This window comes from Zingiber officinale, chromosome 9B (assembly GCF_018446385.1).
Source record: "Zingiber officinale cultivar Zhangliang chromosome 9B, Zo_v1.1, whole genome shotgun sequence".
NCBI classification, from domain to species: domain Eukaryota; kingdom Viridiplantae; phylum Streptophyta; class Magnoliopsida; order Zingiberales; family Zingiberaceae; genus Zingiber; species Zingiber officinale.
In genome coordinates, this window is record NC_056003.1 from 63,038,176 (window position 1) to 63,052,122 (window position 13,947).

Genomic DNA, 13,947 nt, shown 5'->3' on the forward strand with positions numbered 1-13,947 from the left:
GAAGGCGGTTTGCCTTAAACCATTTTGATAAATTTGGACCATTAGAATAAAAAAAAGGCAAGACAACTAATACGTTCTTAATGCTCTTAAAAAAATTATCTCATGATTTAGTTGAGTTAGATTATCACATGATAAAATTATCAAATCAAATAAAGTTGATTTTTAATGAAGTCAAGAGAAATATGCTTTTATATAGTGGCATGATTAATTTGTTTATTTATCTTTCTATAAATAACAATGGACCAATCGTGTAAAGAGTCTAAAGTCATAGAACCTTTATACCAAATTAATGGCCCCAAGGTGTAGTATAGATGGTGACACATGGTATATCTGGCGTAATAATCAGGAGTCGATTATTAGGAACTGACGATTTAAGATTTACTCTACCATATACCTAATACCTATGTACCTACATTTATCTCCCTCTATATCCAAAAAATACATACTAAAAAAATAATTAATATAACATATCTATATTTTTTTACACCAAATTAATACTCTTAAATATTCATTTATGTTTTTACCTTAATCATTTCACCTTCATTGGTCTGAATGATAGAAACTTCATAATTATTCATTTTTTAAAAAATTTTTATTGTAAATTTAGCATTTTGATGGACTAAAGAACGTATTTAATTTTTTAATTCAAATGAATTATTTTGGATTCCCACTAGCAGCAATAAGACATTTAAGCTCTATTATATGGATTAATATAGTGTAAAATTAATCCATCCTACTAGCATAACCTAGTTGATACTTGAATGATAAATTATTATAAGAAAGTAAAGATCAAATTTTTGAGAAAATATTCCTTTGAGGAATATATATATATATATATATCATACCCGACTCGCCCTACATGATTTAGGGCCTCAAATTGATTCAAGGCACTTTAATTATCATATATATATATATATATATATATATATATATATATATTGTAACGCCTGCCCCTCCTGCTAGTAGGGCGGGGTTACTTTACTACTTGTAGAAATATACATACATATTAAAATTTCTTTCTAAAGTAAAACAGCGGAAGTATCATGAAGTCATGCGGAACATTAACATAAATAAACTTAGTTCATGTCAACATAAAAAAAAAAACATAAGCAGGTCTTTTATTTGTCTTAGCCGAGCCACAACCACACACATCTCTTGCCTCTCCTGCGGCTCCCCTAATTCATTCATTCTTTGCCTTTATCTGCGATACAAGGAAAGTAAGCTATAAGCACACAGACTTAGTAAGATCATTTCCTACTCACAAAAACCATATATCATAGCATAATCACATAAGCATATAACAATGGAAACATAATCATCTAACATCATATTGTGAAAACATAGCATCATAACATATCATCTCATAAAAAATATCATGCTATATCATATTATAAATCGTAAGAGCATCATGTCATATAAATCATAAATGCATAGCATATCATAAAGAAATATCATGATGTATCATATCATCAATAAAAAAAACATCATGTCATATAAATCATAAAAGCATATCATATCATAAATCATAAGAGCATCATGTCATATAAACCATAAGGGCATAGCATATCATATCATAAATCATATCATGCAAGATGTCTTTTAAAACATGTGTCATGTCATGTGCAAGATGTCTTTAAACATATCATATAGTACTTGAACATAATATCATCATGAGGGCCCGGCTTGTACCACATACATACATAAATACGCGCAATCCCTAGGACAGGGTAGCTAGCCCCGAACCTACTAGGGAACTAGGTCCGTACTACGACCGTCGACCTAGGGGCGTACTAAGGAGCTCATCCCTTTTTACTAGACCCGTTCATAGTCCGTCGGCCTAGGGGCGCTTATGGAGCCCACCCTTGGTACAAGTCATACAAAGTAAAATAGCATATCATGGTTCATGTCATAACATAGCATATCATATCTTATCATATCATGAAGAGTGCTCTTAGTCCCCAAGGGGAAGCAACTCTTAGGCCTTCACTTGTCATTGTTGGTGCAATATCCGTCAGGTCAAGGTTGACCTAGTTGACCAAGCTTGAGTCTTGGTCATGGTTTCGATGTTTGACAATACAGGTAGACACATGGACAATGTAGGTGCAGTTGTCTATGTGGGAAGAGTCTGATCAGGGACTGATCAGTGTGGATGAAGAAGAGTCAAGTAGGTCAAAGTTGAATGGATACTTGACGAGGAAAGTCTTGGTGAGTGAAGCCAGGCAGAAGAGAAAGTCCTAGTGAGTGAAGCTAGGCAGTATGAAAGTCCTGGTGAGTGAAGCCAGGCAGAAGAGAAAGTCCTAGTGAGTGAAGCTAGACAGTATGAAAGTCCTGGTGAGTGAAGCTAGGCAAGGGAAATCCAGATGGGTCAAGATTGACCAGACATTTGGTGAAAAGTCCAAGTAGGTCAAAGGGATTGATCGGATACTTGGCACAAGGAAGAAAAGACCAAGTAGGTCAAAGGGATTGACCCGATACTTGGCAAGAAGAAAAAAGTCCAAGTGGGTTAAAGAGATTGATCGGACACTTGGTGAGAGAGTCCTAGCTGGTCAAGGGTGACCGGATGCTAGGTTTTATGTACCAACAAGTCATGGTTGACCGGATGTTGGTTTGGGAGGCTTGGGACTTGGTTTTGGGTAAAAACCAAGAGCTGAATCAATCAGTGGATTGATCAGTGGATTGATCAGTGGATCGATCAGTGGATCGATCCAGACTTTTCCCAGCGAATAGAAAGCCTCTGGATCGATCAGTGGATCGATCCAGGCTTTTCCCAGCGAACATAAAGCCTCTGGATCGATCAGTGGATCGATCCAGGCCTCCGGATCGATCAGTGGATCGATCCAGGCTTTTCCCAGCGAACAGAAAGCTTCCGGATCGATCAGTGGATCGATCCAGAGGTCTCAATAGATCAGTGGATCGATTGGGACACTGCTGCTTCGCGCGATAAGCGCTGGATTGATCCGTGGATCGATCCAGACATTTTTTTAGAGCACAGAGGCGCTCTGGATCGATCCGTGGATCGATCCAAAGCCTCCCCAATCGATTGGGAGCAATCCAATCGATTGGGATTCGACCGTTGGCGTCGTATATAGCTGTTGGCGTGCGATTCCTTCAGCAGAACTTCACCGATTCATTCCAGATTCATCACAGCTCCTCCCCAGCACTCTCTAAGCTCCTCACCGCCAGTTCTTGAAGGTTCTTGGAGGTTCATCCAAGTCAAGAGGCGAGTTGCAACGAGAAGAAGAAGAAGCTAGGGTTTTTACTGCATCTCTTGTAAGCTTTTGCTTATTCTTTACTACCCTTTCTTCTACTTGTATTGAGAGTCTTGTAGGGCTTCTCCGCCTTCGGTAGTTACCGAAAAGGAGTGTTTATTAGTGGAGGTGTGTGTGTGCGTGGATCCTTAGACTAGTCACCTCTTGTGAGGTGGATACCAAGTAAAATCCTATTGTTAGCATTGTTGTAGTTTGTTTCTTTGTATTCCGCTGCGCATCACTTTGAAGAAACAAGCAACGAAGCACGACGAGCACACGCGAAGCTATTCACCCCCCCCCCCCTCTAGCTACTTTTCGGTCCTAACAAGTGGTATCAGAGCAAGGTTGCTCTTCACCGGAATCACCGCCGGAAGGGGCAAACATAACAAGCAAAGCTAGAGGGTGAAGAAGTTGGAGCAAATTCATCAAAGTCAAAGAATTCAAGAAGCTCAACTTCAAGATGCAATTCCAAGATGGACTTGGATTTGATACAAGGGTGGCTCCACCATACACATCCACAAGCTTCGATTCTTGGAGATCAAGAATTGAAAATTTCTTGATGATGGAGATAGAGCAATGGTTTGCTCTAATGGAAGGTTTTAAGGCTCCAAGGAATTCAAAGGGCAAAGTTCTCAAAAGGAGCAAATGGAGCCAAGAACAAATCCAAAGATATGAGGCCAATGATAAAGTGACCAAGCTTTTGGTCAATCTATTGCCGAGCAACATCTTGGAGAAAATTGGAGAAGTTGAAGATGCCAAAGAGCTATGAAGCAAATTTGAAAAGGCTCATGAGATCCCCTCCACTGTACCTAACCAAGAAGAATCCAAAGAGGGTGACTCATTGGAGCAAGATCAAGAGGAGGACTCCGAAGTTGAGAGATGCTCAACTTCCGAAGAAGAGGAAATCCAAGAAGCTTCATTCTCAAGGGAGTGTAATCAAAAGAGCAAGGAAGGAGCATATTCCTTGTTTCATGTACAAGAGGATGAAGAAGAAGGTGAAGCCTCCACCTCTAGGATTGAGGGGGAGCAACTCTTGGTGACACCGGATCAAGAAGAAGGAGAATCCTCCACATCCGGGTCAAGAGAAGAAGAGGATGAAGAAACTTCCACCTCCACAAGTCAAGATAAATCAATTGGAGGGAAATCGATTTCGGATCAAGAGGAAGCCTCTACATTCATATCAAATGGAGGAGCAAGTGCCACCCCTACACAAGAAGGTATAAATAGTTCAATTAATAATAAGAATCATATTATATATTTTGAATGTAGGGAACATGGGCACTACAAAAGCAAGTGCCCTAAATTGGCCAAGAAGAAGGGCCAAGTGGCACCTAAGGGCAAGGAGAAGCCAAAGGAGACCATCCCCGGAACAAAGAAGAGCAAGGAGCACATTGTGTGCTTCTCTTGCAATCAAAAGGGGCATTACCGGAGTCAATACCCTAAGGGGAAGAAGATGGTCAAGGCTCAAGGAGGAAGCTCAAGTCAAGGGGGAGCCTTTAAGGTAAAAAGGAAGGTAACTTTTATTGAGCCTACCCCTTTACATTATGGTGAAAAGCATGCTAGTTCTAACTTATATCATTTTAATGCTATTTACCATAAAAATAGAGAGCATGGTAAAATTAAGGAAAATAATGTAGCTTACCATGCTAAAACTACCACACCTAGGATTAGGAAGGTAGATAAAAATCTAGGCAATCACACTAAGGACCTTAGCTACAAGCCTAGAAATAAAAATGCTCATAAATTTAATGGAAAACTAAAAACTAAGGACTTAGTGATAGAAAATCAAGTCTTGAGGTCAAGGCTTGATAAAATGGAAAAGACCCTAAAAAGGATGGAAAATATCCTAAAAGGGCAAAATGAGCATAGGCTAGGTCTAGGAGCACAAAGGTCATCTAATGGCCATAGGGGTTTGGGATACAAACCAAAGGCTAAGAAGGATATAATCTCTTACCATAGGGTTCCATATAATTATGGAATCAACCCTAGGTCTAGTGGTCAAGCCAAAAATACAAGGGAAGTTATCCCTAAGAGTATTTTTGCAACAAATGTGACTAAGACTTCTAAGAAGTCTAAGAAAGTCACAAAGAAGGTCACAAGGGAGGCTATCCCTAGAGTTGACCTAGAAAATGTGACCAAGGCTTCCAAGAAGCCAAACAAGGTCACTAGGAAGGTATCTAGGGAAGTTATCCCTAGTGAGTACCTAGAGCATCCAAGGAGCACCAATAGGTGTTGGGTTCCTAGGAGCATCTTCTCTACCTCATAAATGGGTTAGAGAGTATCAACTCCGATTAGAAGGGTAGTTAATCCAACTTTGAGGAAATTGACACTCAAGGAGCATTTTCAAGATTTTTGTTAACCTTTGAAAATGAAATGGAATTATTATTTACTCTTTGAAAGAGTAAAATATGCCTAATGGTGGAAAATTTGATTTTATCTTTAATGGCATAAATTGGGAAAATCTAGAGAAATACCAAGTTGGGATTTTGGTATTCTCTTAAGAATTTAAGGCACTCCGGGCCTTGATTTATGTGCTTACTCTCGAGGAAAAATGGAATATGCCAACATTTGAGGATATGCTTAATTTTTAAGTGGCATAAACAAATCAAGAGAAATAGAAATGACAATTTAGGTTTTGGCATTTAGGGCAATCTAGGTTTAACGTTTTAAGTTAAAACAAGTGGAGATAGCTAAGTGGTTAAGGATACTTAGATAGGCAATCTAGGTATATTTTATTTATGCTAAACCTTGCCATGATTGTTTGCCCATCATATGTCATGACATCATGTCTATTTTTGCATTCATGTTTTATTATAAAAAAATCTAAAAATACCATGTCATGACATTCATACATCATGTAGTTATAGGATATTTTCGTTTAAAAAATTATTTCCTTTTGATGTATGCCATAACATATTCATGCATTAAGCTTAATTCCTTGTAATTAGGGACAAATGACATTTAACAATACTTATTAACAAGTGACATCCTAGGTGGATGTCAAATATCTCTAAAATGCCTAGATATATATGCATGATCCCTAGAATAGGGCAAAACCAAAATCTCACATCTCACAAGGACTATAAGGTGACTTGTATGTGTTTTAGTGCACATTAGGTACAAGTGAGATGTTAGGAAGATGAACAAAACTCAAGATGTTGATTTAGTGCATTCTTTTGAGTTTTAGGTTCTTCAAAACACATAGTTATGTGTTTTCCCATCATTGGGAAAGCTAATGTACAAGTCATGTGCATTAAGCCCAAGGAATGTGATGGGATATTGGTTTTGAAAATTATTTTAAAAGATTTTTGGAAAACCTTGGTGAAGGCTATCTTATGATAGTAATCATCATTGAATAGTTAGACACAAAACTTGAAGAAAACGCTCAAGTTTTAGCAAGTTTTCAAGCTTGTGTCAATCTTTGAAAATATGATGTATTTTCATAGAAAACTATTTTTCCATGATAAAGTATACCCTAAACAATGTCTACACAAAATTTCATGATTTTTGAATTTTTGTAGAATTTTCTAGGGGCCTCTGAAGGTGACTGAATTCATTTTTCAACAACTATCAGACCTCAATCGATCCACCGATCGATTGAGGGTCTCATTCGATCAGTGGATCGATTGGGAGCAAGCTTCTCGCGAATAGAAGTTTGCTGGATCGATCAGCCGATCGATCCACAAAGCCTGAATCGATCAGTGGATCGATTCAGAAAGGTTCAATCGATTGGAACCCAACTCCAATCGATCCAAGTTGCTGATTTTGGCTGGGAAGGCCTGATTTCAGCATTTTGAACCTATGTTAGTCTAGGTAACCATTCCAAACCCCTCAAAATACATTTGTATACATAAAAAGGGTGTTTTCGTTTTGAAAACAAGGATGGATTGGTTAAGGAAGACTATATTGAAGTCTAGGGTGAGGTTTGTTTCAAATTTTGAATATTTGAACCTCAAAGCTTCTAAATTTGGGTTTCCTAAAGGATTAGGGATTCCAAGTCATTGTTGGTGCAATGACAGAAGTTACCACCATGTCTTTAGGGGGAGGTCCTCTTTAAAGACATGAAAATTATTTTTCATGAACCTTGGAAGGTGGTTAACCTTCTGTTTGAAAATGCTCAAGGTTGAGCGTTTGAACTTAAATGGGGAGTGGATAACCTCATTGTTCAACTGGTTTCCAGTGGATAATGTTCAAGGATGGGTATTTGACTTCATTGGGGAGAATGTAGATTTTAGGATAAATGAAGGGTATGGGACCTTCTTTATCGTGTTGATCACAACAAGTGAAGTTGTGAACAACGATGAGCAACTCTTCAGGGGGAGAGTCTCAAAGGGGAGAGTTATTCAACAAGTTAAGTTGTTGATGTGTGCCCATAGATGGGGGCATGTTTGTGATGTGTGCCAATAGGGGGAGAATGTATGGTTAAGTTAGGTCTTCATTACCTAAAGGGGGAGTCTGCCCTCTAGAAAAGGAGGAGAATGAAGGAAACCATCATTCATATATTGGCATGAAGGGAGTTGAGGCTATGGGATTAGTCTAATTTCCTAACTCAACATGTGTTATTGTCAAACATCAAAAAGGGGGAGATTGTTGGTGCAATATCCGTCAGGTCAAGGTTGACCTAGTTGACCAAGCTTGAGTCTTGGTCATGGTTTCGATGTTTGACAATACAGGTAGACACATGGACAATGTAGGTGCAGTTGTCTATGTGGTAAGAGTCCGATCAGGGACTGATCAGTGTGGATGAAGAAGAGTCAAGTAGGTCAAAGTTGAATGGATACTTGACAAGGAAAGTCCTGGTGAGTGAAGCCAGGCAGAAGAGAAAGTCCTAGTGAGTGAAGCTAGGCAGTATGAAAGTCCTGGTGAGTGAAGCCAGGCAAGGGAAATCCAGATGGGTCAAGGTTGACCAGACATTTGGTGAAAAGTCCAAGTAGGTCAAAGGGATTGATCGGATACTTGGCACAAGGAAGAAAAGACCAAGTAGGTCAAAGGGATTGACCCGATACTTGGCAAGAAGAAAAAAGTCCAAGTGGGTTAAAGAGATTGACTGGATACTTGGTGAGAGAGTCCTAGCTGGTCAAGGGTGACCGGATGCTAGGTTTTATGTACCAACAAGTTATGGTTGACCGGATGTTGGTTTGGGAGGCTTGGGACTTGGTTTTGGGTAAAAACCAAGAGCTGAATCAATCAGTGGATTGATCAGTGGATTGATCAGTGGATCGATCAGTGGATCGATCCAGGCTTTTCCCAGCGAACAGAAAGCCTCTGGATCGATCAGTGGATCGATCCAGGCCTCCGGATCGATCAGTGGATCGATCCAGGCTTTTCCCAGCGAACAGAAAGCCTCTGGATCGATCAGTGGATCGATCCAGGCCTCCGGATCGATCAGTGGATCGATCCAGGCTTTTCCCAGCGAACAGAAGATCTCTGGATCGATCCAGGCCTCCGGATCGATCAGTGGATCAATCCAGGCTTTTCCCAGCGAACAGAAAGCCTCTGGATCGATCAGTGGATCGATCCAGGCCTCCGGATCGATCAGTGGATCGATCCAGGCTTTTCCCAGCGAACAGAAAGCTTCCGGATCGATCATTGGATCGATCCAGAGGTCTCAATCGATCAGTGGATCGATTGGACTGATCGATTGAGACGCTGCTGCTTCGCGCGATAAGCGCTGGATTGATCCGTGGATCGATCCAGACATTTTTTCAGAGCACAGAGGCGCTCTGGATTAATCCATGGATCGATCCAAAGCCTCCCCAATCGATTGGGAGCAATCCAATCGATTGGGATTCGACCGTTGGCGTCGTATATAGCTGTTGGCGTGCGATTCCTTCAGCAGAACTTCACCGATTCATTCCAGATTCATCACAGCTCCTCCCTGTTAGGATCGATGATCGCGGCTAGAGAGGGGGGTGTAAATAGCCGACCCCAAATTCTTCGTTTCTTCCTACGATTAGGGTTAGCGCAGCAGAAATAACTAAATAGAAACGAAAGCGGAGAATAGCAAACCTTAAACTCGTCGATGTAACGAGGTTCGGAGATGAAACTCCTACTCCTCGGCGTGTCCGTGAGGTGGATGAAGCCTATCAATCCGTCGGTGGATGAGTCCCCGGAAAACCGGCTAATGTAACACTCCTTATGGGTGGAGAAACCTCGCCACAATGTTTTGCAAAAGCAATACAGGAGATACAAAGAAGAGCAAGAACAAAATACACAATGAATGTACAAATACTCGCTTGCCTTCTCGTCGACTGAAGTCCCGGATGAAGCACCAACTTCACGGACGAATGCCAACAAGCAACTCAGTCAAAGAGGCTCCCCCGAAGCTTCGGAGCTCAGCAAGGCTCAAGCACAACTTTCAGAAGAACAACAGCTCAAGGAGGAAGAAGAAGAGAGGTAGTCAGCAGCCCTCGATCTCTTCTTATAACCTCTGATATCCTGAGCCAACCTGCGAACCTGCAAGCAAAAAGAACAGAACACAGAAGCCCGAAATAACCTAGCCGTTGAGTCACAATGGCTAGGGCTGGACCGATCAGGCTCCAACCTGATCGGTCCACACTGTCCCTGATCGGTCTTGGGGACCGATCAGGCTAAGCCTGGACCGATCAGGCTATGTCCTGATCGGTCCAGGAGGAGTCTGATTGGTCCCTTGGACCGATCATCCTTTCTCCTTCTTCTCTTCTGTTTGCTTCCTGATCGGTCTTCAGACCGATCAGATAATCAACAGAAGCATTCTGTTTGATTACTGATCGGTCACCAGACCGATCAGCCGTATCACTGGATCGGTCCCCAGATCGACCCAGAGCTTGGTTTTTGCCCAAACCAAGTCCCAAACCTTCCAAACCAACATCCGGTCAACCTTGACCTGTTGGTACATCATGCTTAGCATCCGGTCACTCCCTTGACCTGCTAAGACTCCCCACCAAGTGTCCAGTCAATCCCTTTGACCCACTTGGACTTTTCTCTTCGTGTCAAGTATCCGGTCACTCCCTTGACCTACTTGACCTTCTCAACACCAGATGTCCGATCACCCTTGATCCATCTGGATTTTCCCTTGCCCGGCTTCACTCACCAGGACTTTCACCAAGCTTCACTCACTAGGGTTTTCACCTGGCTTCACTCACCAGGATTTCCAATCTGCCCGGTTTCACTCACCAGGACTTTCCAACTGCCTGGCTTCACTCACCAGGACTTTCCCACTGCCTGGCTTCACTCACCAGGACTTATCCGTCTGCCTGGCTTTACTCACCAGGACTTTCCACATCTGGTCCAGAGAACGAGCTACCGAGCCCTCTCTGACCACAGTTCGGAGAACGAGCTACCGAGCCCTCTCCGACTTCCATCCGGTCCAGAGAACGAGCTCCCGAGCCCTCTCTGACCACAGTCCGGAGAACGAGCTACCGAGCCCTCTCCGACTTCCCATGTGCCAAGCTTCCATACTTGGACTTCTCCGTGCCAAGTCTCCATACTTGGACTTTTCCCGTGCCAAGCTCCCTGCTTGGACTTTTCACCATGCCAAGCTCCCTGCTTGGACTTTTCCCATGCCAAGCTCCCTGCTTGGACTTTTCCGAGTCAGGTCAACTCACCTCGGGTCAACCAGGTCAACCTTGACCACGGGTTGCACCCACAATCTCCCAAGCTTGTATCCTTGTAAAACATCAAGGTACAAACATTGTCAAACATAACTCGTCAAACATCAAAACACAACTCGAGTAAAGTCAACTCGAGTCTGGTCAACCAGGTCAACCTTGACCTAAGGTTGCACCAATAATCTCCCCCTTTTTGATGTTTGACAAAACCCATAATCAAACCCATAATCAAGTTAGGTTAACCCGATAACCTAACTTAGGTTTTCCAATGTTCTTCCCTGAACATTCTCTAGACATTCTCCATTCTCCTTTCTACTCTCCCCCTTTTTGACACACATCAAAAAGAGTGAATCAAGGTCAAGAGTTTCTTCCTAATGAAAGTCCCATACATTTCATTGAAACTCTTAATTTCCCCCTTGATACTAAGGTCCAACAATTAACTTAGTGATAATCTCATATCACTTAAGTCTTTTAGTAAAAACTCCCCCTAAAAGTCAACTCCCCCTTGACTAATAGGTAAAACTCCCCCTAAAGGTCAACTCTCCCTTGACCATTGCACCAACAATGTCTTGGAGAGTTTCAAACCTTTAGAACTCTAAAACACCACTTCCATAGCTGCAATTTCAGACAAACAGTCGAAATTCAGCAACTTGGCACACCCTGATCGGTCACCAGACCGATCAGGGATTCCCTGGATCGGTCACGGTGACCGATCCAGGCACCCCTGGACCGATCAGAATCCCCTCTGACCGGTCCACAACTCTGATTTCTGATTTCTGAATTTTTCTTCTCCCGAAATTCAGAAACCTCTAGAAAATTACAGAAAATTCCAAAAATTATGAAATTTTGAGGATACATTCCTCATAACATATACTATCAAGGAAAAATAGTTTTCTACGAAAATAACTTCCATTTTCAAAACTTGATACAAAGTTCAAAAGTCTTTGAAATAGCTCAAAGTTTAACTCAACTTTGTATCAACTTGTTCAATGATGAATGCTATCACTAGAAAAGCTTCATCAAGGTTTTTCAAATCAATTTTGAAATGATTTTAAACCATTTAATTTAGGACCACAATATTTGGGCTAAATGTACATGACTTGTACATAAGCTTTCCCTATGATCCCCAATTTTGAATTAGACTCATCTAGGTACAAGAACCATGCACCTTGATCCTAACTCATCATCCTAATATCTCACACACATCTAAGGTGTATCAAACACATTCAAGTCAATTTTGATGTGAGATATGGGTTTAGGTTATCTTAGGCTAAGGTCTCATGCATTTTCTAAACATCAATTTGATCTCCATATCAAATTGTGTTTGTAACCTTAAATCAATTTCATTGATTATAAATGCAAGAGAAGAGATGATGACATGGCATATAATGATATCATAAATGAAAACATGTGCCAATGTCATGATGTCATGACATAAAGTATGAAACTTAAATAAATCATGACATTTAACTAACCTAAGCATTATCATGACATTTCAAATGATCATAAATTAAATATGATGTCATGACATGACAGATGACAAACAATACATGGCAAATAGCATATAAAGGTATAGAGAATACCTAATTCTAGCCTTAGTTGCCATTTTTGATAATTTTGATCATTCTATATTCCTAAGTGTAATAGACCTAAAATCATATCCTCAAGACTTTTAGATCACTATGTGCCAATTAGATTGACTCAAGAGAACTCCTCAAATGTAGTTGGCACATTCTAATCACCTTAGGAATAATTCTTAATTTCATTTTCAAGGCTTGATCACACCTTGAAAATTCCTAAAGTGCCACCTTTTGCCATGATTAGGTTAACTACCTATTCAAGTAAGGTTGGCACACCCTAACTCATCTAGCGTGATGAAATCACGCTCCTAGGAAGCCAATACCTATTTGAGCTCATTAGGTTCACTAAGTATTCACTAGGGATGACTTCCCTAGCAACCCTTCTAATGACCCTCCTAGGCTTTGAAGCCTTGGTCATTTGGGACTCATCAAGATCAACTCTAGGGGTGACTCCCCTTGTGACCTTGATGATGGTCTTTCTAGCCCTCGATTTTGTTCCATAATCGAATGGAACATTGTGATAAGTGGGCTTGACCACTTGGGACTTAGGTTTGTAACCCAAACCTTTCTTGTCCTTGGACATTGGTTTTTGACCCTTAAACCCTAGAGATGACTTCTCCAAGTTCTTAAGAGCCTTTTCCAAAGTATCAAGTGTTGACCTCAAGACTTGATTCTCCTTCTCTAATACCTCAATTTTTAAATTTTCATTTTTCTTTGAGGTATTCCTAGGCATGTGTCTAGTTGATTTGGGATTTCTACCTAGGTTCTCCTTAGCCTTAGATGAGTTAGTCCTAGGGTTGGCTTAGGATCGAAAAGAATTTAGATATCTCCACAATTGCATGATATTGTCCACTTTGGGCCTAAGCCCTCATGGTTTTGCTCTTGGGCTCTCCCCAAAAGGCCTCATGCCAATGGAGATATCTTTCTCTTATAAACCCATGATCTTTTCCATGTGTTTTCAATATGGGACTATGTTTGCAACCTTGCAACCCCAACACTCCCCAGCACTCTCTAAGCTCCTCACCGCCAGTTCTTGAAGGTTCTTGGAGGTTCATCCAAGTCAAGAGGCGAGTTGCAATGAGAAGAAGAAGAAACTAGGGTTTTTACTGCATCTCTTGTAAGCTTTTGCTTATTCTTTACTACCCTTTCTTCTACTTGTATTGAGAGTCTTGTAGGGCTTCTCCGCCTTCGGTAGTTACCGAAAAGGAGTGTTTATTAGTGGAGGTGTGTGTGTGTGCGTGGATCCTTGGACTAGTCACCTCTTGTGAGGTAGATACCAAGTAAAATCCTATTGTTAGCATTGTTGTAGTTTGTTTCTTTGTATTCCGCTGCGCATCACTTTGAAGAAACAAGCAACGAAGCACGACGAGCACACGCGAAGCTATTCACCCCCCCCCCCTCTAGCTACTTTTCGGTCCTAACAGTCATATCATAGAGAGTGCTCTTAATCCCAACAAATAGGGAAGCAACTCTTAGGCATTTACTTATCATATCATAAAGCATGTATACTTGAGCACATAGCACATCATA